This window comes from Euprymna scolopes, chromosome 6 (genome assembly GCF_053919585.1).
Source record: "Euprymna scolopes isolate OS-2025 chromosome 6, ASM5391958v1, whole genome shotgun sequence".
NCBI classification, from domain to species: domain Eukaryota; kingdom Metazoa; phylum Mollusca; class Cephalopoda; order Sepiida; family Sepiolidae; genus Euprymna; species Euprymna scolopes.
In genome coordinates, this window is record NC_136487.1 from 139,232,625 (window position 1) to 139,259,371 (window position 26,747).

General features: G+C 34.8%; 1 protein-coding gene across 11 annotated transcripts in view; it reads left to right on the forward strand.

Annotated features, from left to right (window-relative positions):
* LOC145277995 (monocarboxylate transporter 14-like) overlaps positions 1-26,747 on the forward strand; it is a 238,600-nt gene that overhangs the window by 158,664 nt on the left and 53,189 nt on the right. For all 11 annotated transcript variants that reach the window (XM_080130161.1, XM_080130155.1, XM_080130163.1 and 8 more), the window contains exon 2: positions 18,095-18,188. The gene's annotated coding sequence lies outside the window, so the exon portion shown is untranslated. The remainder of the gene's footprint in view (positions 1-18,094; positions 18,189-26,747) is intronic.

The window sequence follows — 26,747 nt, forward strand, 5'->3', positions numbered from 1 at the left end:
ATTAAACGGTTCATTTAAATGCAATTCAATCATTGGGATCTCACATAATGAGGGGACCGATACGCAGAAAAAGTCGTCGAAAGGAAGCCCCCGAAACGGTGCGTATTCTCTCCAGATGACCAGACATTATTTAGAGGTCGACATGGAGTACTTCTCAGATAAGAAAAAACAAACTAATTTACAAGTGAAGGTCATGAAAGAGTCAGTATTATCTTCTACTGACGCGACCATTAACTGGAAACCGAAATGAAATACTTCACAAGAGAAAATGCTGTAAGCGGCCGTCATGTTATCTGTTCCAAGAATTGCCGAAATCAGTACAATCCGCAGTGATATGCCAAAGTCTGAAAATGACAAATGGATTTTTCATTATGAGTAAAATAGTCAAATATACGCTTGCCAGCATTAATCTGGTGATTTTAATTCTTAGGTTAACGTAAACATGCACACATGAAAGCGAGTCACCTCGACCTGCTGTGGCTGCAAGCGGACGTGATGTCACATAGATCAAAGAGAGGTAAGTCAGTTCATTGGGAGGCTTGGAATCCTACATTACATGCAAAGAAATGATTTAATATCAATATAAATTTAGTGGCTACATACCCAGATATCCGAAACCTGGGACTTCCTTCTTTGTTCCCAGAATGGAAAGCGACGTCAACAACTTAATAGATAGCCTTTTCTTAATATTCGAAAATAGTCTTTTTTTCTTAGTTTGCTGTAAACTTTTAATTCCGGTTGACTCAGCCTGGGAACCGAGTACACAGGTTAGAATTTAATTGTTCTGTTATGATTTGCGCTTTGTATCGATAACGGACATGCATTTTATTTAAGTGTGATCACGAGATATTTGACTTCTATATAACACACGCATACATACAGACACACCAACACACACACGGCAGCAGCCAAATAGCATAACGGTTAGAAATGCTGACTATTACATAGGCAGTTGAGTTTCAATCCTGGCTTGCAGTAGTTGCTAGTCTAGCTGCACTGAAGAGCTGTGATACAGCGAAACAGTCTATCTATTAATGACTAGATATGTTTCTTATCTTGGGTTTAGCATATTCGGGAAAAAGAAACAAACTACCACTAGTGTATAAAGCAATGGTCTTTATGTAAACAAATCGAGCTTAGGTCGTTTGGACAATGTTTAATCATCGTAATTTCACATAAAAACTCAGCAGCAACCAAATAGCATGACGGTTATGTAGTTTTATATGCATTGATTTACATATCAATGAGGTTTCGTCCTAAAAAAGATGTTATAAAAGACTAAAGTCAAAAGGGCAGGAAGTCGAATTCTTGGAACCGAATTGAATATCGTACGAATGCTGAGAAATATTATTTTCTATTTAATTACATGTTAGAAGCACTGACTGTCACATATGGGAGTCAACTTTCAATCCTCGCTTCAGGTAAGTTGCTTGTCTATCCGAACTGAAGAGCTGCGATACAGCGAAACATTTTGTCTATCGCTGACTATAATTTGAGGTTGCTATTTTTCAAAAGTAGGGTAACCAGTAAAATATAACAAGGTTAATACAAGAGTGCTCAATACAGAAGTAGAGCGAGTTACATTTAAAATTTGTCTTTACATAAGCAGTGGTTTGTTGCTACACAGTCATGAGCATGTTTCGGTCTACTAGTATTTATTAACTAGAGACGCTTTCGAAAATAAGGGTTGTTGCCTGAAGAGGTCTCTAGTTAAATACTAGTAGACCGAAACATACTCATGGCTGTGTAGCAACAAACCGCTGCTTATGTAAAGACACATTTTAAATATATATATATATATATATATATATATATATATATATATATATATATATATATATATTGAACATAAAAAGATCTTTACTCCCGATCTACTTCGGTTATCATTAGCTATTCATTTTTTCATTAACCATCGATTCTAACGATTTACAAATAATTAGGTGAACTCAAGTATTTCACTTAAATAAAAACGATTTAGTTATTATTACCGACATTTAACAGAATTTATGTTTAACGGAATTTAGATTTAGTTAAGATTTTCTGCATCTATTTTTATAACCCGATTATATCTAGTTTACAATGTATTTCTAATCTTAATGAGCGATTATTGTTACTTGAAATTTATTAAATTGGTCTTGTATACGATTATATACTATGTGATATTGTTTCATCTTTAGCGATCGATCAATTTGACAGCAGAAAAATGGCGTACGCGCAATGATTAATTTCCTTATTACGTCGTTCCCTATTCACAAACAAACATCAACTTCTGTAGTTATTTCAAGACTTATAACATATAAGCAGTGTTTGCCGTTGTTATAATCCATTTTGACGTTAATATGGGTCAATGGTAATTGTTATTATATTGACATGCTTTAAACGCTAAGGGTTCATTATGGCCGTAAGACATTCAAAGAATAATTTCTTGAACTATTAACCAATAATATGACATCGAAAGGCCTCACCAGAAGCTACTGCTTGATCTAGAATTCATTCAACAAATGGCAATACAACAGTCACAGTACTTTGTGCCTGCTGATAGGCTTGTGATTAAAAAATAGTACAAACCTGACCTTGTACAACGTTCCGTCTGTTTCAAAGAAAGAGATAAAAATAGTCGCTCCAGCTATTTATGGACTGGTGGTCATCCATTCCTGATAGACAAACTTCCTAGAGGTGATCTCTATTGCAACTCTAAATTGCTTAAAGATTAGATAGGATCTGCATATCGGTCGACGTTGATGCTCCGTTTTTATTATTTTATTAGCCAAACGTAGATGTACAATCATGGACTCATCAGAGATACCCAGTGCATATTATTGTTTCTTTAAAAAGACAATGAACGCCGTCCCCACATTCTCTTCTTACTTTCATTGCTTTTTCCCTCCCATATCTCTTTAACTGAGCAATTTGGTGGCGCTTGCTCGCCATTCTTGACTATTTAAGTTGTCTGGGCCGTTCTTGTTTGATAGGTTGAGGGTACGGGTTTGACAATTTGTTTGGTTACCTAACTCTTTGATAGCGCTTAGAGCGGCTTCTCTATTATTATTAGTTGTATAATATCGGAATGGTTGTGATGCCATGTCTAACTCTATCTTAGACCCCTCAACCCGATCCCTCCAAAATCCCCATTTTTTGTAAGAAGCCACACTCGTATACCTGAAAACCACTCTTTTCTCATGTCTGTGATCATAAAAAACTAAACACATTCAAGGCGTGTAAGCTGGATCTCATCATTGCCATAGTAATTAAGTAATGCTCCACTGAGCAAGCCCTAGTCCTTTCCAAAGTCAGATGGCGAGCGAGTCTTGCTTCCCTGATATCTGAAAAATTGCCTCAGTTGTACCTTTGCTTAAAAATTCTCGCGAAGGAACTTTCCCACTGCATTACCCCCCCCTTTATTCTCCTTCCCCTCCTTCGCTATAATCTTTCAGTATTTTATCCATCAAGCACTTGTGCACCATCTTTTAAATTATAAGCGTCTTTCTAATCAACAGTATGAATTTAGGCAAGTCTGTTCCACTGCGGACGTTTTAGCTGTCAGCTCTGAATGCATATATCATGCACTGGAGAAGGCAGGGAAAACTAGTGTTGTAGACATTGATATATCCTATATCCAAAACCTTTGATAAGGTCTGGTATGAACGCTTCACATGAAAATAAAAGCTTATGGCATTTCTGGACAAATACTCAACTATCACAGATTCTTCATAGACAAAAGAAAATCTAGGTTGTTTTCGATGATCCTACGTCTAACAACATAATTGTTATGGTGTTAAATGGTAATAAACGAAAGAAACACAGGATTTTTAGGAACGAAACATGTATTCACATATATTACAGGCAAAGTCAGTTGAGTAATACCGTTGCTTGGTCGCGTGCAAATCTCAGACTGCCGGGCACCGCTACTCGATACCGGAAGTGACGTCACCACTGGAAGTGACGTCATGATAGTCTATTAATCCCATGGAGGGGCGTCTACAACATCCCCTCTCAAGCTTTTTGTTCGTAAAAGCTGTCAGTACCTCTTCCTGTAGTTTAGGTGTTGGTTGAGGAGGTTCAAGAGCAAAAGTTTCGAAGACAGTGTCTATCGGCTCATCTTCCAATGGTGGACTGTCCCTGGTTTCAACTGGTCGACATCTTGTTGGTTCTGGTGACATTTGTGGGTATATGTTGGTCATTGGATGATATATACCATGTCACTTACTCTCTTAGTAATTGTACCCACCTCTCAGAATGATGTGTTGCTTTTATAACTTTTGAAAAAAACACTCTTTCACCTGATCTAAAACGTTTACTGGGTACATAAGTGGTCACTAATGGCCTTGTCTGTTTGGGTAAGAGCTTGTCAAAAACGGATCTCACTTTCCGCGCAAACATCGTTTCTGCAGGTGAGACTGCTGTTGGTGTGTTCGGGTTGGGTGTAATCCTATACACGTGTAGAAATTGTTGAAGGGCTCCTTTTTAATCTCCGGAAGAGACACCTTGAGTTCTTTGATTGTGTTGCCCATCATCGTTTTTATTTCCCCGTCCATCCGAAGAGTGGCAATGATGTAATCTTCAAACTGATCCCTTTTCAATGGTATCAGCCTAGATAGGCTATCCGCATGGCTAACTTGTTCCGAAGACAAATACTCCTTAGGTTGCTTTGGCTTGGGGAATTCTTTTGGCGCAGGTTTTTTAGCTTCCGGCTTTGCAGTTTCTGTTGAAACTTCCTTTTTCGATTTCTCTGTTGCTGTGAATGAGCCATTTTGTTTCTTCTTGAAAACAAGCAGATTGTTTTCTTTTAGTTCGAATCTAGCTATAGTCTTTGTACATTCTCCTAGTCCTGGTGAGAATACTTCTGGAAATTCCTTTTTTAACTCGCCCTTCAGTTGTTGCTCCTCCGTAAACGAGTCTTCTACCCTATGACAGAATTTATTTATAGGTTGATCCCATAATTCGAATCGCTCCATCCAATCAGTACCGAACAGGTTTTTGGATGTCCTATGTACATACACTTTCACTTTTTTGGTAACACTATTTAAGGTCATAGGGAGTGTGGTCTCTCCCTCAATTTCCACTTTCTAGCCTGTTACAGCTCGAGCTGATTTGTTCGTCTTCCGCCTGGTTGGTTTCGTTAGTCTTTTCCATTTTTTAAGGTTAATGATGGGCAGTTCTGATCCGGAACCCAATTGTAGATGCACAGTTTTATTTGTGATGTTAACTGTGACATATTTGCACCGGTTCTTATCCGAATCCAAGTCGAATATAGTCTGTCGGACGCTGTTCTTGACTTTGTTCTTCCTAGACTGAGTCGCTTTGTGGTCCTTCCTGCCACATTCATTGCAGTACTTATATTTGTAAAAACATTGACTCGACCAATGTTTCCCGCCACAGCAATAGCACGGGCTTGTAGGGGATCCGGGTCTTGTGACTTGGTGGTACTTATTAGGTGTAACCTGAGTTTTCTTACTTCCAGCTTTGCTTTTTCGAGCTGAGTATTTTTCCAGCCTGAAAGTCGTCCTTCTCATGACTCCTGACTTCTCGACGTGTCTTAAGTTATTCCTTACGCAGACTACACGGTGACAATCCTCGGCCAACTTCTGGAGGATAAGGCCCTGTTCGCTCTCAAGTCTAGAGAAAATACGTTTTCTAATCTCAGCGTTTTTGGATGAGACTAGACCCTGTGCAAAAATTAAACACTTGAAGTCACCTGCCGACAAGTCAGATAGACGGAAATCATTGCAGTGTTTATTTACCACGGACGCGAAGGTTAGGTAATCGTCATCACTTTTGTGCAGGTTAAAGCACTTCTATCTTGTATGAAAGAGCGTAGAATTCGGGCTGAACAGTTCGGATAAAAGTTTGACCACTTCAGAAAATTCCAATTCACTCGTCTTTCTGGGAAGAATATAATCCACAAACTTTCTATATTCTGTGGTCCCTAATTTCCTCAAAAGTAGGCGAACTTTCTTAGCTTTGCTCCACTCTTGGAAATTCACGGTGAATAGGTCCTCATATCTCAGATAGAAAGCGTCCAACGTCCCCTCCAACTTCACTTGGTAGTTGAACGTTCCATATTGTACTTTGGGAAAAAGCAAAACTGTTGTCCCTCTGTTCCGTTGTATCGAATATTTTTAACAATAGCTCTTCTTGTCGCTGTTGTTGAATTAGCATTCTCTCCTCCAACGCTTGTTGCTTCTCTTGAAGTTGTAACTGGAGCTATTTATCAATTTCTTTTAAATTTCACTCACCTTTCTGCTGTTGGTCCTTCCGAGCTTTATTAGCTGTATTAACACTGCTTCAACGTCCTCCATCTTTTAATGGCTTTTTTTCCAAACGTACAAAAAAAAAATTATTTCCGTTTTTGACTGGAGACAAGAGATAAAATAATAAAAAATAAAACATGTCTTTTTCTTGAGTGTGTGCGCATGAGGAGGGGGTAATTTATCCCTTGTAAAAACCTTAGAGATAACCTAATATGAGGGTGGATAAAAATATTTTTACTTGCTAACCAAAAAAAAAAAAAAAAAAGTACGTTGATACACTACAGTTGCAAAAGAATTAAAATAATTGTGGAATTGTCTGGAAATTAATCAAAATGGCTGTTTTTCATATGCGTGTGTGTGGGAAAGTTGTCCCACGCGAAAGAAAAAAAGTGTTTCACTTTATAACCGACAGTTAAAAATAGAATATTTCAGAAAATTCCACTCAATGAAAAAGTATCTTCGTTTTAGTCCAAGTAAAACGAAAAGGGGGAAAAAGATTTCTATCCCGTTAAAATGATGCATAAAATTAGCAGCAAAAACAAAGGCAAAAAACCCCTCTTCACCTCATTTGAAAATTTTAAATTTTGCATAAGAATAAACCATATACAGTTACAGTTCTCGCGGTGAAAATTTGGTCAACATTTTTCTCTTTTTTTCTCTTTTTTTTCCTTCTTTCAGTAAGCAACCAACTATACTTTTACGACTTTAACAAAATGCGTTTAGAACAGGTTTTTCAATTTAAATATAGAGACAAAAAGATTAACTTACAATTTAGTCGATAATTTTGCTAGGTGTTGGTTTTCTTTTTTTCATAAGGATTTATATGAATGACTTGAATTTAGCAGTCGCTTATGTAAATGAATATTATGTCTTGCAGAACAAAATTATTTATATAAAAAAGATTCACTGAGTATGATGTTTATATTACAAAATGTCATGATATTTTTACAAATAAGATTTAAGTTTTAAATAGACATTCGACAGAATTATCTTTGTACATTACAGAATTGATTACTAAATACAAGATTAAGCTGAAAGGAGGATAGATTTTCAATATCAAGAATACTAAGATGATTAATTACCTCCCCTGTCTATTCTTCGCAAATGATGATCGCAAGCTAGAGCAATAGTTTTATTGAATAATATCATAAAAATGCAATATATTATTACTTAACCCAGATACTTATGAGGAATTTTTTAAATCGATATTTACGCTCCCATTAATATTTTAATACGTGGCCAATGTTATTTTAATAATAAATTACATATATAATAATTATTACGTCCCCACTGGTATTTTAAAATTAAGTTTTATTAAAAATCTAAGGCGACCTAGGTAATTTAGGATCATACATCTTTTGTAAATTTTAATAGACACTTCAAACTCAAGTCTTACATTTTCAGACATCTAATTAAAAATCATGTCATCGATTTTTATTGATGAATAGCATTCTAACTTTATTCTAATATATATATATATATATATATATATATATATATATATATATATATATATATATACAGACGATGCATATGTATACAACTGGATGTCGAATAAAGGTAAGCTGCGCATTAAGATGTCAAATAGAGTACATAGTCAACGGTGTACAGAATATAAACCCTTATTTTTAGGATTAATAATTTTAAAATAATATCATCTAAAAATTTTAAAAAGTATAATAGCTATCGAACCTAGAGTAAGTGCGAAGTATTTCTCATTTCCTGCTAGTTGTGGTAAAAATAAACCAATTTCCTATTTTAATTCTGTTATTTTTGAGTGGCGTGAAAACATGGTCCACTATATGTTCCTTATTGAATCGAGGACGTCCTAAATCTGACATGTTCTTCGGTCTTAAGAAATGTTATTAATGATTAATTATGCAACCTAAAGCGATACAATGTTAAATTCTAGTAGCCAATAACAAATTTGTTTATATTTCGAATAGCTAATCATGAAGAAGTTGTTGTTCTATTAGCTAATAACAGTTATTTCCCAACTTAAAAAGTACTCTTTTTATGACAAAGAATTACGATATACCTTCAATAATTTTCTAGACAGTTTTTGTACAGGTATTTAACATTGTTGTTATTTAGCATGTTATTGCTACGCATCGTATGAGATGACTGACCAATTTTTATTATTTCACGTTCAAATTAACAATTACAGCAGAAATTTGAATACACTCTACTAAAGCCTGATTTCACAGCTAGTGAATTTAAAAAAATGCACTCTGGACGTGAGGACACCACAGAAGAACAATTTGCAATAAAAGTCCGGTTTAAATTTGGAAAAAATTACACATAAACGGATTGAATGCTTCAGACTGCGTTTAGACCATCTTGCATGAATCGAGCATCAGTTTTCGAGTGATATAAGAAATTCAACGAAGGCAGTGAGTCTATGAGGGACGATGAGACGTGTGGAAGGGGTAAGGAAGTAAAAAACACCAAAGTTGATTCGTCATATAAAGAATTTAATGGATATAAAGTATTTCATGTCTATAGAGAAAATGGGGACACAGTTGATGTCAGTGTGGTAACTGTATATAAATTATTCGCGAGTAACTGAAGATGCAGAAGATTTGCACGAAATTTAGCTCAAGGATGCTCATAGAAGATCAGAAAGAAAGATGTCGAGCTGATCAATTCAGGTTCTGCAGTTCTTGATACTCTGGTGACCTGCGATGAAAGCTGGATCTACTGTTATGATCCAGAGACTAAGAGACCGTTACCAAGAGAAGCATGCTGGATTTCCCAGACCTAATAAACCCAGACAGAGCAAATTTACCCAGAAACATGATAATCCCTTTTTTGACAGTACGAGCATAATCTACATGCACTGGGTTCCCACTGGACAGACAGAAACAAGGAATACTATGTTGAGATTTAAAGGGAATTGAGGAAGAGATTCAATCGGAAGAGATCAGAACTCTTCAAATTGGGGCAGTGATGTTTCCAGCAGAACAATGCACCAATCAACAATGCCATCCTTGTCACAGCTTATTTGACAAGACAGGCATCAAGACAGTTCCTACACTTTCCTATAGTCCAGATCTTGCCCTCTTTAACTTTTCGTTATTCCTCAAGCTCAAAGGAAACCTTAAAGGCTATCGTTCTTAAATAATTAAAGAGATGAAAGAGGCTGTGACGAGGATCATTGACATACTCACACAAGAGGACATCAATGGGGCTTGTTGAAACGGTACAAGTGCATTGCACCTGGAGGAGATTACTTCGAAGAGTTTCATGTGTGTATTATCAATAAAAGTGTCCATACGAAAAAAGTCTGAAAACTTATTTAAGGCACCTTGTATTTCATCTGAATTTAATAAGGAAAACTATTTTAATTAAAAAAACAATCATAAAACAATACCTAATCGACATTAAAAAGAAGTCATACATTTCATTTTTGTATTATAAAAATACCAAATTAAAATACAAAAATATTTTGTAATCCTGAAAATCTGTTACAGTTAATTCATTTACTGCAAAACATGATTATTCGCTTTAAATTATTATTTAAATAACTTGGTAAAATTATTTCGGCAGAATAGTTACAAACAGCTATCGGTTCAAATTCTGCAGAAGCACCGAAATATTTATTTGGATAATTGTTTAAAGCGACATTAATCAGCCTGTTTAATTTTAAGATCGCTTCTATAGAATTCGAACAAAACCGACCTTTGTTGAAATAAACTTCAAACTTAATTTATGACACACAACCAAAAAACGAGTTCGGTTTCAATTCTACGTTTAATGAACTTTAATGAACAAATAAAACAAATAAAATTTTTTAAATATTGTGACGTTATATACATTTGCACTGCTTAAATTAAAGAAAAGGCGTGACTTTGAAAGCTTCCCCAGGAAGGAAGAGATAGACACAATCTCATTTGTAATATGAGAAAAATCCAGCCTTTTCCCAAAAGAAACCCCATTGTGAAGCCGTGAAGCGATCCCTTCCCAGGTGATACCTTTGCACCATAAGAGCCAAACCTCGGTTACGGACCAAATGTAACCCATGCTTCGTCCTTCGCAAGGTATCTTAGCGTTGCAGGACCCCTCAATCGATTTGGTTGATCTTATGTTCATGATTGGGTTGATACGTCGACTCTTTGTCGATCTGTCGTACTAGAAGGGAATGAATATAATGCACACAAAAGAAAGACAAACTCAATTCTCTATTCTACTGATTAAATTCACGATAAGATATACAATACAATTGTTCGTAGTTCTATGTTGATTTTGATAGACTCCGCTGAGTTCCAAATAGGCTAATTTCTCTCTCAGTATAGCAGCGGGATGATGCGAGAAAAGAGGGTGTGGCGACTCTTCGACTGTGCTTGCTTGTGCTCCATAACTCAGCTCGATTCTCTAACTCAATCTGCGGTTTCGACGCTGGGACCCGTTCATATAGTGAGGTGAGGGGTGAGCCTGGGCGCTCTACCGAGAAAGCAGGCCGGTGAACATGACAGCGTGATGTTATTACCATATAAACATGTAGGTAAAGGGTGCCTAAAGTTTCCGGTGTTCAACCACGTGGGCATAAAAAATATTTTCCGTTGCCTGTGGTAATTTTCTGAAGGTAGTCCAAACGTGCACGTTTTTTCTTCCCCTAAAGAGACAAAACAATTCTCCATTTGGATAATTATATAATTACAACTATTATAATTGCACATTGGAATAATTTTAATCTAACAAAATATAACACTAAGTAAATATGTTTTTGAAGTTTTATTTCTATTAACAGAAAGTCGAATATTTTATTTTATTTATTTTTTAAATTGCAAAACAAACAATTTTTATATGAGAATATTTTTCACGCCGTTCTTTTAATAATAAATAAAACTTTTCATTAAGTATTTCAAATATTTTAAAATTACAAGCATTTTTTACGAAAAGTTTTTGTTTGATCTTTGTTGTTGTTTTTTTTTGTTTTGCTATTTTTTTTTCAACTAAAACGATCGATGAATTCAATATTTTAGCGTAATTTATTTGTTTGAAATATAGTTAAAAATTTAAGTTTTTGTCTGTTTGTTTTATAACATTTTATTTGCAAATAATTTACATGACTGAAATAGGAAATAAAATAGGAAGTTCTCTATTCTCTCCCGAGTCATACGAACACAAACTCATCTTAAAAATTCATTAACCAATCAGTTTTAATATAAGTTTTGATATGAACTAAAAATAAAGAGAACATTAAATTTTAATTAACATATTTTCTTGTGTTTAACTTATAAATAATTATTGTTTGGTATTTGTGCCGTGTACGTACCATGCTGAAGTAATTGTTAGAAAGCCATTCTTAACAGAGGCGGCTTTCTAACTATTCTTCACTTTCACCTAACAATTTAATAATAAAAAAAGATGCCATAACATTTAACTTGAAAATCCTTTCTAAAATATAGCACGGTGCGTACGCTGCACAAACACAATTATTACAACAACAACAACAACAACAACAACAACAACAAAACGGTACTTCATGGGGAACGTGGACGCTACGTAAACGGGGTTTAATTTAATGGTTGCTCCCTAAAAAGCGCATACGCAAAAAGCTTTCATTGGTTTATTTAATCGCAAAACTTTTTTGAAGGTACTATTTTAGGCTAACAACAAAGGCCAAAAGCCTTATTTGAATATGTATGAAAAAATAAATGCAACAAAAATAAAAATATTTAATGTGGAAAATATAATACTACTACTACTACTACTACTACTACTACTACTACTACTACTACTACTAATAATGATAATAATAAATTAAAATAAAATCAAAATAAAATAAAAACAAGCACGAAATAAAAATATGAATCAAATTTAATTAAAGAAATAAAAAAAAATAAAAAAATAAAATACACGCTCGATTACAAAGAAAGTGTATGAGATATATACGAAGAAAGCGGAAGAAACCACCAGGGAGAAGCCATTAAATTAAAACCCGTCTATGCAGAGTCCACGTTCCCCGTGAAGTACAAAAAAAAAAAAAAACTGTAGATGACATCGACAGGCGCCACACCAACTAGTTGTGAACGGTGAGGGAGGATGGAAAGTCCGAGGTTGGAGAGTACTAACCAGATATCCACTAGAGTGTGCAATTTAAATCTGGTACCTTGGGGAGGCATTTTGTCACCCAACCCCCATGAAACACCAATTGCAGATGCCAACGAGAAATCAATGGCAAATGGCTGTTGCAATAACGTGCATCATCTACACGAGTGGTCAAGAGGTTGAGAACATTGGAAATCTGGGGAGACTTGTCACTCGCTCCAGCGAATACCACAGGTTACTGCCAGTGAGCGATCACTGATGATAGCCTCTGAGAAAACTGCTAGAGTGAAATAATAATAATAATAATAATAATAATAATAATAATAATGATAATAATAATAATAATGCCCCCCCCCAAAAAAAATCAAGACTACCTTGATTTAATATTGTTGATGTTTACTATATTTTTTTTATAGTTTTTAACCAATGTTCACATTATGGTATGATTGTCTATTAGTAGCTATGTGAACTTAATTTCCGTATTCGTGTATTTTGCATTAACATAAAAATGAAAACTATAGCGGAGTATAGGATTCCTAACCATGAAAGTGATGAAAATACTCTACACATTTTGATTAAAAAAAAACATGGGGAAAATGGATATAGAAGAACAGAAAACCGAAACTTTAAATATAATTTCTGTATTAAAAAATCGTTATTTAAATATTTCAACATATAATCTTATGGGGGAAATTCAGCTCCCCAATAAGGCGCACTCTGGATAGGAACAAAAATAAAAATTGTCTCCGTCATGAAGTATTTCTCATTCACCGGTCGAGGACAGAAAAGGTGAATTGTAGCATCAGAACAGATACTACACTGTAATCTTGTCCCGAAGACCAAGAATTGTTTGTGTTTTATGATCTTTAATTGTTTGTTCCCTAAATTCATAATTCAGTTTTATCAGTATTAAATTGTACATTGCTTTAAAATTACGTAATTTTACATAGATAATATTTATATTTTATATTGAATAAAGTTCAGTTTCATTATTAGTAGAATTGGGTGCCTTTCTTTTCTTTTTTAACATGTTTTAATGCTCTTTTTAAAAATGCCGTCATATGGTATGGACAGTAACTTTTCGACAAATCTTACCTACACTACCTGCAGGTATTTTTCAGTTAACAGGCCTTTTATATCTCGCTGGCTGTGGCCGATGCCGCTTCCTGGACACATCACATCTAGGTACGTTATCCCTAGGGGAGGCTCCATCTTCCCAGGTTGCACCTGTGGATTGCAGACACCGTTCTCACGACTGAGAAGCTTGGCTTATTTCTGAACACCTTTGATGTAAAATTTCAAATGTTTAAACCAGAAATTAGCTGAGTAATTTGAAACCGCAGTGGTAAAATTATTTTAAATTTTGACCCCAATTTTAACCTCTAACATTTATTTTTTGGCCTCCAATCAATTTAAAATGTTTGATCTATATTCACATAACCTACATTTAAACTTTCAAGTGTTTAACCCCAAAAGTGACGGGGGAGTTTGGTAGAGTTTTTTAAGGTAAAATCGTTGAACTTTGACCCCTTGGCAGCCAAACTTCTGGCTGAAAACTGATTAAAAAGATTTTCCCAAATTTCAATACTCCTTATGTCAAATCTCGAATATGACAGTTATTTGGTAGGGAAATACACACACACACACACACACAGACACACACACACACACACACACACCTTTTCACTTTTGTAGATATATAGATATACCCCTGGTGTACGTATATAATATGTTCATATATTACGTACATAGATGTATGGGTGCATGTAAACGTTTCTATAAAATGTGTTCAACTTGATGTAGTATATATATTTACGGGTTTGTGATTCTCTAATGCACATATATCTATAACAGTATCTCTGTGACCGTCTAGTATGTGTATGTGTGTGCGCATGTATTTAAGGTAATTCATCTTAACTCGATGCAAAGTATTTTATAATACAGCTGTATTTTATATACAATCAAGAAGCAAACGACAACTGATTTTCCAAATTAATTGAATTACAATCAGAAATTGCTGGAATTTCGAACTTATAAAATTGCCCTAAAAGGTGGTATATATGTATATCGATATATCTATACTCGTCGCCAAATTGAATATTGAAATGTTCATTTCTTTGGTTCTATGGAACGAAAGTGCATGTAAATTTGATTTTCCGCGACTCTTGTAAATACTAACAATTCGAATTATGTTGATAATACTTTTTTTCATGCCGCTGCAACCGAAATTTTACTCACTACATGAGTTTGTAGTGTAATTCAAATCTTGTCCGTAGCTGAATACTTAACGCTTCGCCTGGGCTATCAATGATATTTTTTTTATTGTGGCGCCATCACTAAATGGATTGTCTACCACGGCTTAAGAGAGGCCCATCTAACCTCGAGAGAAGGATAGACCGCGCCAGTTTCCCAACCTAGTATTTTTCCCTCACGCTAGATGCAGTGCCTCGCCTTCCCAAAATGGTCACCCATCTGGTACTATCTGTATAATATCGACATAGAATCCAACGAAAAACTGGTTGTCTCTTGATTCAGTCCTATCCTTTCAGCATAAACGAGTATGTACATCTGCAAGGAACCTACTACTGGATAGACAAAGAAAAATATACATTCAAACAACGAATAATTTCGTTGTATGTATATAGTAGCTTGAATACAAATGAAAACCGATATACAACCGTGTCAGTGCATCTGTTTTTATCGATGGCTCATAATAATAATAATAATAATAATAATAATAATAATAATAATAATAATAAGAAGAAGAAGAAGAAGAATTACACCTAATTCTAATGTGCTCGGGCTGTACATCACAAGGGGGAAAGGAGGAAGAGAGGTGATTGGGGTTGAGGAATGCGTCAGGGCAGAGCCTAGAAGTGTGCACCCACTACTTTGCTAATAACCATGAAGTGTTACGAAAGTGGAAAAATAGATAAAGAATCACTGGAAGATAAGCAGAAGTACAAAGAAAGAATCGAAATAGAAAAGGTGAGTTGATAAGAATGAAACTTCATGATCAGTTTGAGCGAGACACTAAGGCGAGGCAATAAGGCGAGACACTAAGGCGAGATACTAAGACGAGACACTAAGGCGAGACACTAAGGCGAGACAGTAAGGCGAGATACTAAGGGGAGGCACTAAGGCGAAAAACTAAGGCACAAAAATTTCAGGACACGTGGCATTTTCTGTCTAAAGGTGGTTTAAAAAGAGAGACAGACAATCTCATATTTGCTGCTCATAAGAAGGCACTGAATACAAATGCAATTAATAGAAACATATTTTAGAAGGTTTGTTTTGATAACATCGGTATTGGGATTTTTTTAATACAAAACCCCAATAACACTTTAACCTATTCAATAACTCTTGAATCAGTATCACACATTATTAATTCATGTTCTACACCTGTGCAAAAAGAGTACAGACATCGCCATGATAAAGTATGTGCAAATCTACATTGGAGTTTGTGCCAAAAGGTTCGAATTCAAGTGACGAACTAGTGGTTCGAAAATCACCCAGAAGCGGTAGTGAAAAATGAGGACGTTAAGATTCTCTGGGGTTTTATGTTTTAGTGTGACCAAAAGATAACTCACAGGAAACTGGATCTTGTATTTGTGAATAAAAAGACCTGTGAATGACAAATTATTGAAAAATTTACTCAAACGACATCAACTTAGCAAAAAAAAAAAAAAAAAAAAAAAAAGAATGAAAATCAACAGAAGTATAGGAAACTGAGGTTGGAGATTGCTAAGTTATGAAATAAGACAACGTTCATCGTGCCAATCCACATTGAGTTTTGCAAAGAAAAAAGGAAAAATCAATAGAATCAAGATGTGGTGCATTTTAGGTCAAGGGGCTAGTATCTTAAGATAGCCGAATCTAGTAGAACCAGTGACTTTGAAGACGTTTTACTATCATGTTGGAGACTATAATTACAACATATAAGTTAGGCAAAAAAAAAAAAAAAACAACAACAAAAAACACGCAGAAAAGCGTTATTTCTACTCTATTCAATGATATTAGTTTTCGTTTTTGGTGTAACCTATTCAATAACGTATCGTATATAGGGCGTAATGAAAAATAAACTCATCAGGTTTCATGACATCGCTAAAGTTACTTGATATACATTTGAACTTTGCAAGTATGTCAAGATGTTCTACTTTTTCTGTAATCATATATATAATTAAAACAGGAAAACAGTGTTCATGTATCACAGCTTTTCACATGGGTTAACCAATCAATAATTCAATCTGATTGAAACGCGACTGCTTTAATGACCCACCAAAACGAAAATAACATACACAAAAATGAAATGACTCACAGCAAAATGCAAATAATGGCATACACCAAAATGAAAATAATGACACGCACAAATGTTAATAATGCCATACACCAAAATGAAATAATTATATGCAAAAAATGAAAATAATGATATACATAAAAATGAAAATAATGACATACACAAAAATTGAAATAATGACACATCATAATGAAAATAATGACACACCAAAACGAAAATAATAACATACACAAAAATGAAATAATGACTTACAGCAAAATGCAAATAATGGCATACAGATAAAATGAAAATAATGACACGCACAAATGCTAATAATGTCATACATCAAAATAAAATAATGATATGCAAAAAAAAAAAAAAAAATAATTACATACAGCAAAATGAAAAATAATTACATATACCACAATGAAAATATTGACATACACCAAAATTTAAAAAATGATATACACCAAAATGAAAATAATGACACACACCAAAATGAAAAATATGACAGACAACAAAATGAAAATAATGACATACATCAAAATAAAAATAATGACATACACAAAAATGAAAATATTGACATACACAAAAATGAAAATAATGACATGCACAAAAATGAAAATAATGACATACACAAAAATTAAAATAATGACATAGACAAAAATGAAAATAACGACATACACCAAAATAAAAATAATGGCATAGACAAAAATGAAAATAACGACATACACCAAAATAAAAATAATGGCATACACTAAATTGAAAATAATGATATACACAAAAATTAAAATAATCCACGATGTAGAATGATAGCCAGCGGTGTCTGACAGCCCTAGAAATGGGTTTGTATGTGAAATGAACTTTAAGGATCACGGGTGAGTGTTGTTTAATAAGTATTCATTTGTATATGAATAAATTAGCTGCGTTAAAATACGTTACAAAATGACTGAAGTGGAGAATACAAGGGGTCATTGATGGGGGGGGGGGCGAGGTAACAAAAGAGAACTGGTCGAAATTTTAGAAATCCTGTGTATGCTGTCAATTCTTTTTTTATTTGTCAAATCTTATGAGATTACAATACCAAAACAAATAAAAATAAGAAAACTAAGGTCAGCACCAACCAGAAAAGAAATCAAATGTAGATTGAAATGAAACCAAAAATAAATTAGACTAACAATGAAGTGTTATTACAAAAGCTACTTTGCATTTAAGAAAATAATTCCGGAGTTATGCCATCGATTTTCCAAACACTTTGTATTTTTTTAAGATAAACTTCTAGCTGTATGCATGAATATATACAGGACAGATTTTTAATGAAATTTGGAACATAGATAATAGAAGTTTTATGTAAACTACCTCACTAGACATTTTATTTTCAAAACAATCCCAGACACAATACTAAATTTATGGAGAGAGGGTAAATAAGAAAGATGTGCATTAATGAGATTTCATCAATGATTTAACTTAGACTCATGCAGAATTTCTGTACAATTATTCATTGTCTTTTTAGAGAATGAAGGAACTTCTTTCGACGGAATGCAAGGGGCTGCAAATTTTGGCTTTGAAACAGAAGACGAAAACAAAGAAATACGTGATGAAAATGCGTAAGTCAATACTCTTTATCTGTGCCTAAACCTAAATGTAGATTCCACGAACAAAGCTTCTTTCTTGGAACTGCCTGCGGAACTCTCTTCCGTTTGCCTGCTTTCCAGCTGACTACAATCTGATTGTCTTCAGGTCCAACGTAAACAAGTTCTTGATGAACCGCCCCCTCCCAAGTAATCAACAACAAGCAAATGCTGAAAATATATACGCAGTATATTATAGTAACTTACAAGATTATATGTATATATTCATCAGACAGTAATATATATATATATATATATATATATATATATGATAATATATATATAATATATATATATATATATATATATATATATATATATATATATATATATATATATATATATATATATATATATATATACACTTGTGCCCGATATTATTCATACCCCCCTTGAAAATTGAGTTTATTAGGTGTAACTTTGTAAGAATTTATTGCTTACGTCCATATTGATACATATTCTTAATAAACCTCTTCTGATCATTTTCGTCATTTTAAAATCTCGGGATACTTGTAATAAAAGAAATATACAGCTATTTATAAAATCTGCAATGTTCAAAAATAATCATACCCCCTTATTTTTTCAGTATTAATTGAGTTTCTGACTATTTGTTTCCTGTTTGATTCTTATTTTGAATGCTTTTATACAACCTTTGATTAATTTCATTTCTTTTTTTGCATTTTTTAGAAATTAAAATGATATCAACTGAAAACCAATAAAAGAATAAAAATTATTAGAATGGGGAAGAAAAAAGAGCTTAGTAATGATCTTAGGACTAAAATTGTGAATTTACATAAGGATGGTTTAGGTTACAAGTCAATTTCCAAGAAATTTGAGGTTCCTACAGCAACAGTACAGAGCATAATCAAAAAATTCCAGAGCCACCACACAACAAACAACTTGATTGGTAGAGGAAGGAAAAGGAAACTGTCTGCTAGAGCCACCAGGAATATTGTAAGAAGTGTTAATGCAAATCCAACCACCACTACTAAGGACATTTTAGAAAATCTGGAGTCTTCTGGCATAAAAATATCAAGGCAAGCATTGCAAAGGACTCTGCATGAAAATGGTCTGAAAGGAAGAAGACCAAGAAGGACTCCATTGCACACCGGAAAACACCTTGCAGCACGTCTAAAGTTTGCTAGGACCCATGTGAATTCTCCAGAGTCCGTTTTCTCAAGTATTTTGTGGACTGACGAAACAAAAATTGAATTGTTTGGCCATATGGATGCTGCTTACGTTTGGAGGAAGAAAGGAGAAGCTTACAACCCAAAGAACACCATACCCACGGTGAAACATGGTGGTGGTAGCCTAATGTTTTGGGGCTCCTTTTCGGCTAGTGGTCCAGGTAGTTTGGTCAAGATAGATGGAACCATGAAGAAGGAGCAATATTTGGAAATACTCCAGAAAAACATTAGACAGGATGCGGAGAAGCTCCATTTAGGACCAAACTGGGTCCTTCAACAGGATAATGATCCAAAACATACTGCCAAAATAGTCAAGAAATGGTTTGAGGATAATCAAATTAATGTTTTGGAATGGCCTAGCCAGAGTCCCGACCTGAACCCTATCGAAAACCTCTAGCACATATTGAAAACTGAGGTTAAAAAGCGGAAAACTAGAAATTTGAGGGATTTGGAGAACTACTGCATTGAAGAATGGTCAAAAATCAGTGTTGATGCTTGTAAAAACCTTGTTGATAAATATCCAAAACGGTTACAGGCAGTTATTAAGAATAAAGGACATGCTATTGACTATTAGTAAGAGAGGTATGAATAATTTTGAACTAGTGCCATTATTGTTTTTCTTTGTATAATGTTTCAAACTTGCATAATTTATTTATTTGTTGAGTTTAAATTAAATGCTTATGCTTGATTTATTGTTTGAAATCCCTTTAATATTGTCTACATTCTGGTTTGAGCAATATTCTTATAGAAATCTCAAAGATCTGAGGGGTATGAATAATATCGGGCACAAGTGTATATATGACTACTTCATTTATTCACATAAAATTAATATACGAAAGTATACATTTATGCGTAAACTTTAAGTATTTACTTCAAAAGTGCTCAATACTTAGGTAGAGCTAGTTAGTAAGTTATAAAATATATATGGCCATTATGCTACACTGAATATTCCGCGTTTCATCCACTCTAGGACTCTTCAGGCTTCACATAAGCCTGAAGAGTGCTAGAGTGAATGAAACGCGGAATATTCAGTGCAGTTTAATCGCCATATATATTTTATAACTTACTGTATATATATATATATATATATATATATATATATATATATATATATATATATATATAATGCGCTGAACAGCTCCCAATGCTAGTTGTCGACAAAGAAAGCTGAAGATTTAAACATGTCTGCACTATTTATTTTATTGTGTCTATTTTTTCTTTTGTGTCTGTGTATTTAATTTCTCATCTGGTAGTCATTTTTTCTTTGATTATGGCAATCTATGATATTATCGAAATTAAAAGCCTATTTTGATTAGATTCCTGGTCGATACACATCTCGAGCAGTTATCTATTGTTAGCGTCTGTGGCTAGCGTGTCATTGAATGCAGTGATGAATCCTTTTTATCGATGTTTCGAAACGCTTATTTTATGTGCGGTTATGAGGTCGATCTTTATTGTTCTCTTTCCGTGGAGGAGAAATCCTTCACGACTGAGACAATTTTTATTTTTGTACCTTTTCTCCACGTTAAAAAACGACCCTGGTGTCTAACTCTGTCCCGTGGGGAGGCATAGTAAATAGGTACTTTATATGCACACACTTTTTAATATATACATATGCACATAACCTTATGAACAGTACATATGGCCCGAGCAAAGCCGAGCGGAACTTCTAGCCTATCTATCTATCTATCTATCTATCTATCTATCTATAAAAGTGAACGTGTCTGTCTGTGTGCCTGTGTGTCTCTGTGTGTATGTGTGTCTGTGTACATTTCCCTACGCAATAACTCTGTCAATTGTCAGTGTACAGAATCGAAATTTGATATACATGTTACTGAGATTTGGGAAAATCGATGGGATCGATTTTCGGGCAGAATTTTGGTATTAAGACGTCAAAGTTGATCGATTTGACCTTGATAACTCTACCGAACTCATTCTAGAATTTTGGGACTAAACACTTGAAATTTTATATATAGATTTCTTGGACATAAATCTAACTTATTAACTTCATTTGAGCCCTAAACAATAAATTGTAAGGGGTCATAATAGGGGCAAAATTTAAAAAAATGACCGTTTTTTTTTCTTTTTTTTGCTCACCATACACCTCAAAACACACGGGCAACGCCGGGCACCCATGCTAGTACGTATATATTTTTGTTTAATCTATCTATCTATCTATCGATCTATCTATCTATCTATCTATAAAAGTGAACGTATCTGTGTATCTGTCTGTCTATCTGTGTGTCTGTCTGTGTGTATACATTTCCCTACGCAATCACTCTGTCAATTTTAAGCAGATATACACGTTTTCTTATCTTTGTACATTATTGTTAATACACTTGTTCCTTAACCGAACCTCGACTTGATTGTTCTTATTTTCACTGTTGTTCCACAACACAACAGATTGGCGACAAGGAATCGAAACGACCATCACTGCAGAGAATCACCAAAAGTGATTGGAATATATTCGTAAAATCTTTACGGCAGTGTACCTTCGTCATTTCAACAGATATTTGGATACGCAAGGATTAACAGTGAATTAATTACTACAATAGTAATTTGGCGACGGGAAAAACTTGCTACCAAAATCGACAGCGAAAAACGCGAATGTTGTCAATTATTTAATAATTGAAAACACTTACCAAGTATTTTAGAAAGGGAAAAAGAGTTAATTTTTTCTTCACGAGAAGCAATTTTTCCTGCGGTAAGAATTTTCTTCTGCAAAGTTAAATGTCCAAAACCAACTAGCAAATACCGTATAAGCTTATCGTTATTTCGATGACATCCGGGATTTGAAAAAAAAAAAAAACACGGTTCACTTTGTCAAGAGAAAAAGAGACAGACCGTAAAAAAATTATTCGCGTACGTCATTTGTGATTAGCGTAAAAAAAACCCTAAAAGTTTTCCATACGAATTCGTCGGATATTTAAAGTGACGGATTTTATTTTGGCTACATAAAAACGCATGCAAATAAAAAAATGTTAAACAAATGTTATTTCGCTGGATTGTTTCTAATAAGACTAGAAATGTAGCGTTCAACAAATTAAGTTACAAAAGGACTGCTAAACTGTTGTTCTTCAAACAAAAGAATTGGGAAAGAAAACTTGATTGATTTTTTTTTTTACTAAGGAATATTTCTTTAATACAAGGGTAAATTGTAAACTGAATTCGTATGATGGATGCGAAATTCAAAGATTCACTGTTGGAATTGCAACAATTCCAGGCAGAGCAAAATCTCGCGTTGCAAAAACAGCATATTCAACAACAACTAGAAAGAGAAGAGAGATTTAAACAAGCATTTGAAGAAAAAATGCTTCAACAACGGAAACGCTTGGAGGAAATATTGATGAAAACACAGGAGGAAGAAAGAAAAATTCTGGAGGCGACTCGGTTAATAAAGCGGACGATAATCATAACGCATTTTCTCAAACAGCTGTATGGGTCGCTATTAAAAATTTTAATTATAATTCAGAAGACGATGTCACTTTCGTTCAGTACTATAAACGATATGAGGATATTTTTATATCGGTACCTGGTCAGCCGCGAAAAAAGTTAGACTTTTGCTAAGGAAATTGGGAACAGCCGAGCATACAAAGTTCGTGAATTTTACTCTCTCAAAAAAGGCCAGTGAGTTGAGTTTCCAAGAAACAGTTACGTTACTTACAGAACTGTTTACTTCAAAAACGCCTCTTTTCCATAGGCGATATAAATGTATGAATGTGACTAGAAGAGAGGAAGGCGACTACACTATTTGTGCAAATATAGTGAACAAGCATTACGATGATTTTAAACTGGAGGAATTATCAGCAGATAATTTTAAATGCTTAATATCTGTGTAAGGGCTGGTCTTAAATAAAGGCACTGAAATCAGGCGTCGTGTTTTAAATAAACTCGAAAACGAACCAAATTTAAAACTACAAAACTTAGCGGAAGATTGTGAACGATTCATTGCGTTGAAACAAGACATAGAAGAAAGCGGAGTGTCGCATTTAAAAAGATCCATCAAAAGATAAATTCGACTTCAAAAAATAACCAGAGAAAGGAACAGGGAAAAGATCCACCTGGACCATGTTTGAGGTGTGGAAATAAACATTGGTACAATGAGTGTCCCTACAAATTTAAACAATGTGACAACTCCCACTAGATAGGGTATATAGCATCGCATTGTAGAAAAAAATCTGGTAAAAAGACATCCATTAAACTACGAAAATTGAACACGAGGAACAAAATATCCGGAAATATGTACAGGTCAAAATGTTTAAAAGGAAAGTAAGGCTACAGTTTGATAGTGGGTCTGACATTTAAATCATTAATGTACAGACATGGAAGAGGCTTAGGAGACTCACTATGATTAAATCACATAAAACGGCGAGAAGCGTCAGTGGCGAAAAAATTACCTTCGAAGGAGAATTATTGACGAATATTTTTTCCAGAACAGGGCCGAACAAGCAAGAATTTTTGTCATGCAAAATAAAAAAAACAACCTCTATGGAACTGATCTGTTCGAAAAGGTTAGACAATGGGATCTGCCTTTAAGCTCATTTTGCCAAAAGGTTGAGGATTCGACTGTTGGTGGCAGAAAAACTTAAGAGGGGGTTAAAAGAGAATTTCTCACACATATTCTCAGGCGGTTTGGGAAGGTGTACAAAAGCGGTAGCAAAATTTGACGTAAAAGTAAATGAACAGCCAGTGTTCAGAAAGAAAAAAATGTTCCATACGCCGCTATAGAACAGATAGACGGTGAATTAGAAAGACTCGAAAATATGGGTGTCATCGGAAAAATTGATCACAGTGAGTGGGCTGCACCAACGGTTTACATCAAAAAGAAGAGTAAGGAGATTCGGGTTTGCGCCGAATTCGCGACAGGCTTAAACAGGGCATTACAAGATCACCATTATCCTCTTCCGACCCCGAAAGAGATATTTGCGAAACTGAATGGAGGAAAATATTTTTCTAAAATCGACCTCAGTTACGCGTACTTACAAGTTCCAGTCGATGAGGAGTGTTCAAAACTGTTATGTGTTAATACCCATAAGGGATTGTACACGTTTAACAGACTTCCTTTTGGGGTCAAAATCGCCTCTGCGATTTTTCAGCAACTTATGGGCATTATATTAAATGGGTTGGATTTCGCAGCAGGGTACCTGGACGATGTATTAATGAAAAGAGCTAGCACAGAACAACACAAAGCCCATGTAAACCAAGTATTCAAAAGGATCCAGGATTATGGATTTAAAGTAAAACAAGAAAAATGTACATTTTTCATGGAGAAATCAAAATACTTGGGGCAAATCATCGATAAACATGGAAGAAGGACAAATCCAGATAGATCGAGTGCAATAAAGCATATGCCTGCTCCAGAAAATTTACAAAGTTTCTTAGGTTTGGCAAACTACTACAATGTATTTGTGCAAAATATGCATGAACTAAGAATTTCTTTAAATGAACTTTTAAGTAAAGACCTAAATTGGGCCTGGACGCAAGAGTGCGAAGAAGCATTTCGGGAAATTAAAGAGACTTTAACGTCTGACTTGTTTCTGACACATTATAATCCCGAGCGTGAAATTATAGTTGCAAGCAATGCCAGCTCCTATGGCATAGGAGCATGCATTTTACACAAAATGCATGATGAAAAAGTAAAACCCATAGCACATTCATCCTGATCACTTTTGCCAGCTGAAAAGAAGTACTCACAAATTGGAAAAGAGGCGTTAAGCATTATATTCGCGGTAAAGAAACTATTATTAAAGATTTTCGGATCGAAAAAGGAACTAGCACAACATACGGCGAATAGACTCCAAAGATCGGGGACCATACTTCTGAATTACAATTTTCAAATGGAGTATGTACCATCTAAAACATTTGGTCATGCAGACGGGTTATCGAGGTTAATACCTAAGCAGACAGAACCATTGGAGGATATGGTAATAGCAGCCATTCAAGCGGAAGTTGAAGTAAAAAGTACGTTATGTGACACAATAAGATAATTTCCAGTAACGCTTGATGAGATTAAGAGTAAGGTACAGGTAGACGAATTTATTATACGCACGAAAGAAAGGATCAACAATAACAAAACGGATGAAGAAATTTATTCAATTTGCGATAACATCCTGTTATATAGCGACTGGGTCGTAATTCCTGCGACATTACAGAAAAGAATGCTCAAGGAATTCCATGTAAGACATCCAAGTATATCAAGAATGGAAAGCCTTAGTGCTCTCTCAGAGAGTGTAGATGATGCGCATTAGCTATGATAGCTCCTCCGACTCAATTCGGATCGTGGGCAAGACCGGGCCGACTTTGGTCTAGGATTCCTTTAGATTTTTCAGGACCGCTAGATGGGTTCTATTATCTCATTGTTGTAGACAGCCTATCTCAATGGCCGGAATATTAAAATGTAAGAATCCCACATCCGCGGTAACTATCGACTTCCTGTATGGTTCATATTCGCTAGGTTTGGAGTAGTAGACTGCATTGTTACAGACAATGGAACGCAATTTACGTCTACCGAATTTAAACATTTTTGCGAAGATCATCTAATCGAGCATGTAACCATTCCGCGATACCATTCAAGAAGTAATGGACAAGCAGAGAAATTCGTTGACATATTCAAGAGAGCTCTGAAAAAAAGCTAGTGAGTCGCCGATGGATAAGTCAATCCAACAGTTTTTACAAGTTTACAGAGTCACTTCGAATGCAAACATCGAAATGTCGAAGACACCTGCTGAGGTTGTTAGGACGCAAGGTTTGATCGATTTTTCACAAGTTGTTACCAAACCAGGATAGGCCAACCTAAAAAAAACAATAACAACAACAACAACAACAACAACAACAACAACAAAAAAGGTATAAAGTTGGCGAAAGAGTCTTCTACAAGATTCACAAAAATAATAAGATTTCCTGGGAACCGGCATTGTTGAGAAACAAATAGGCAACATGATCTACATGATTAAGGGACTAGACTTCGTGCACAAACGTCACACTAACCAAATTCGGAAAAGATACTCGAACAGTGAGGTGACCAGATCGCCCGAGGAGGACATCATGTACAGTATTTGATATTTTTACTTTTCAGGTGCCCATACCAGAGACAGCTCCGGAGAACAGAAGATCAAACAGAAAACGGAAATCAACAGAATAGATTAGGGATAAACCAAAACAAAAACGTTATTAATCCAAGACGGGATATTTTCAAAGGGAGGGGGGTGTTATACCGACCTTACTTGAACGTAGGAATTTACACCGATTGGCACTATAAATAGCGCTAGTAATTCACACACCGGTGAGAGATGCGACTGCACCTCAACTCCTAGCCGAGTGCCCAGCAGATATACACGCTTTCCTATCT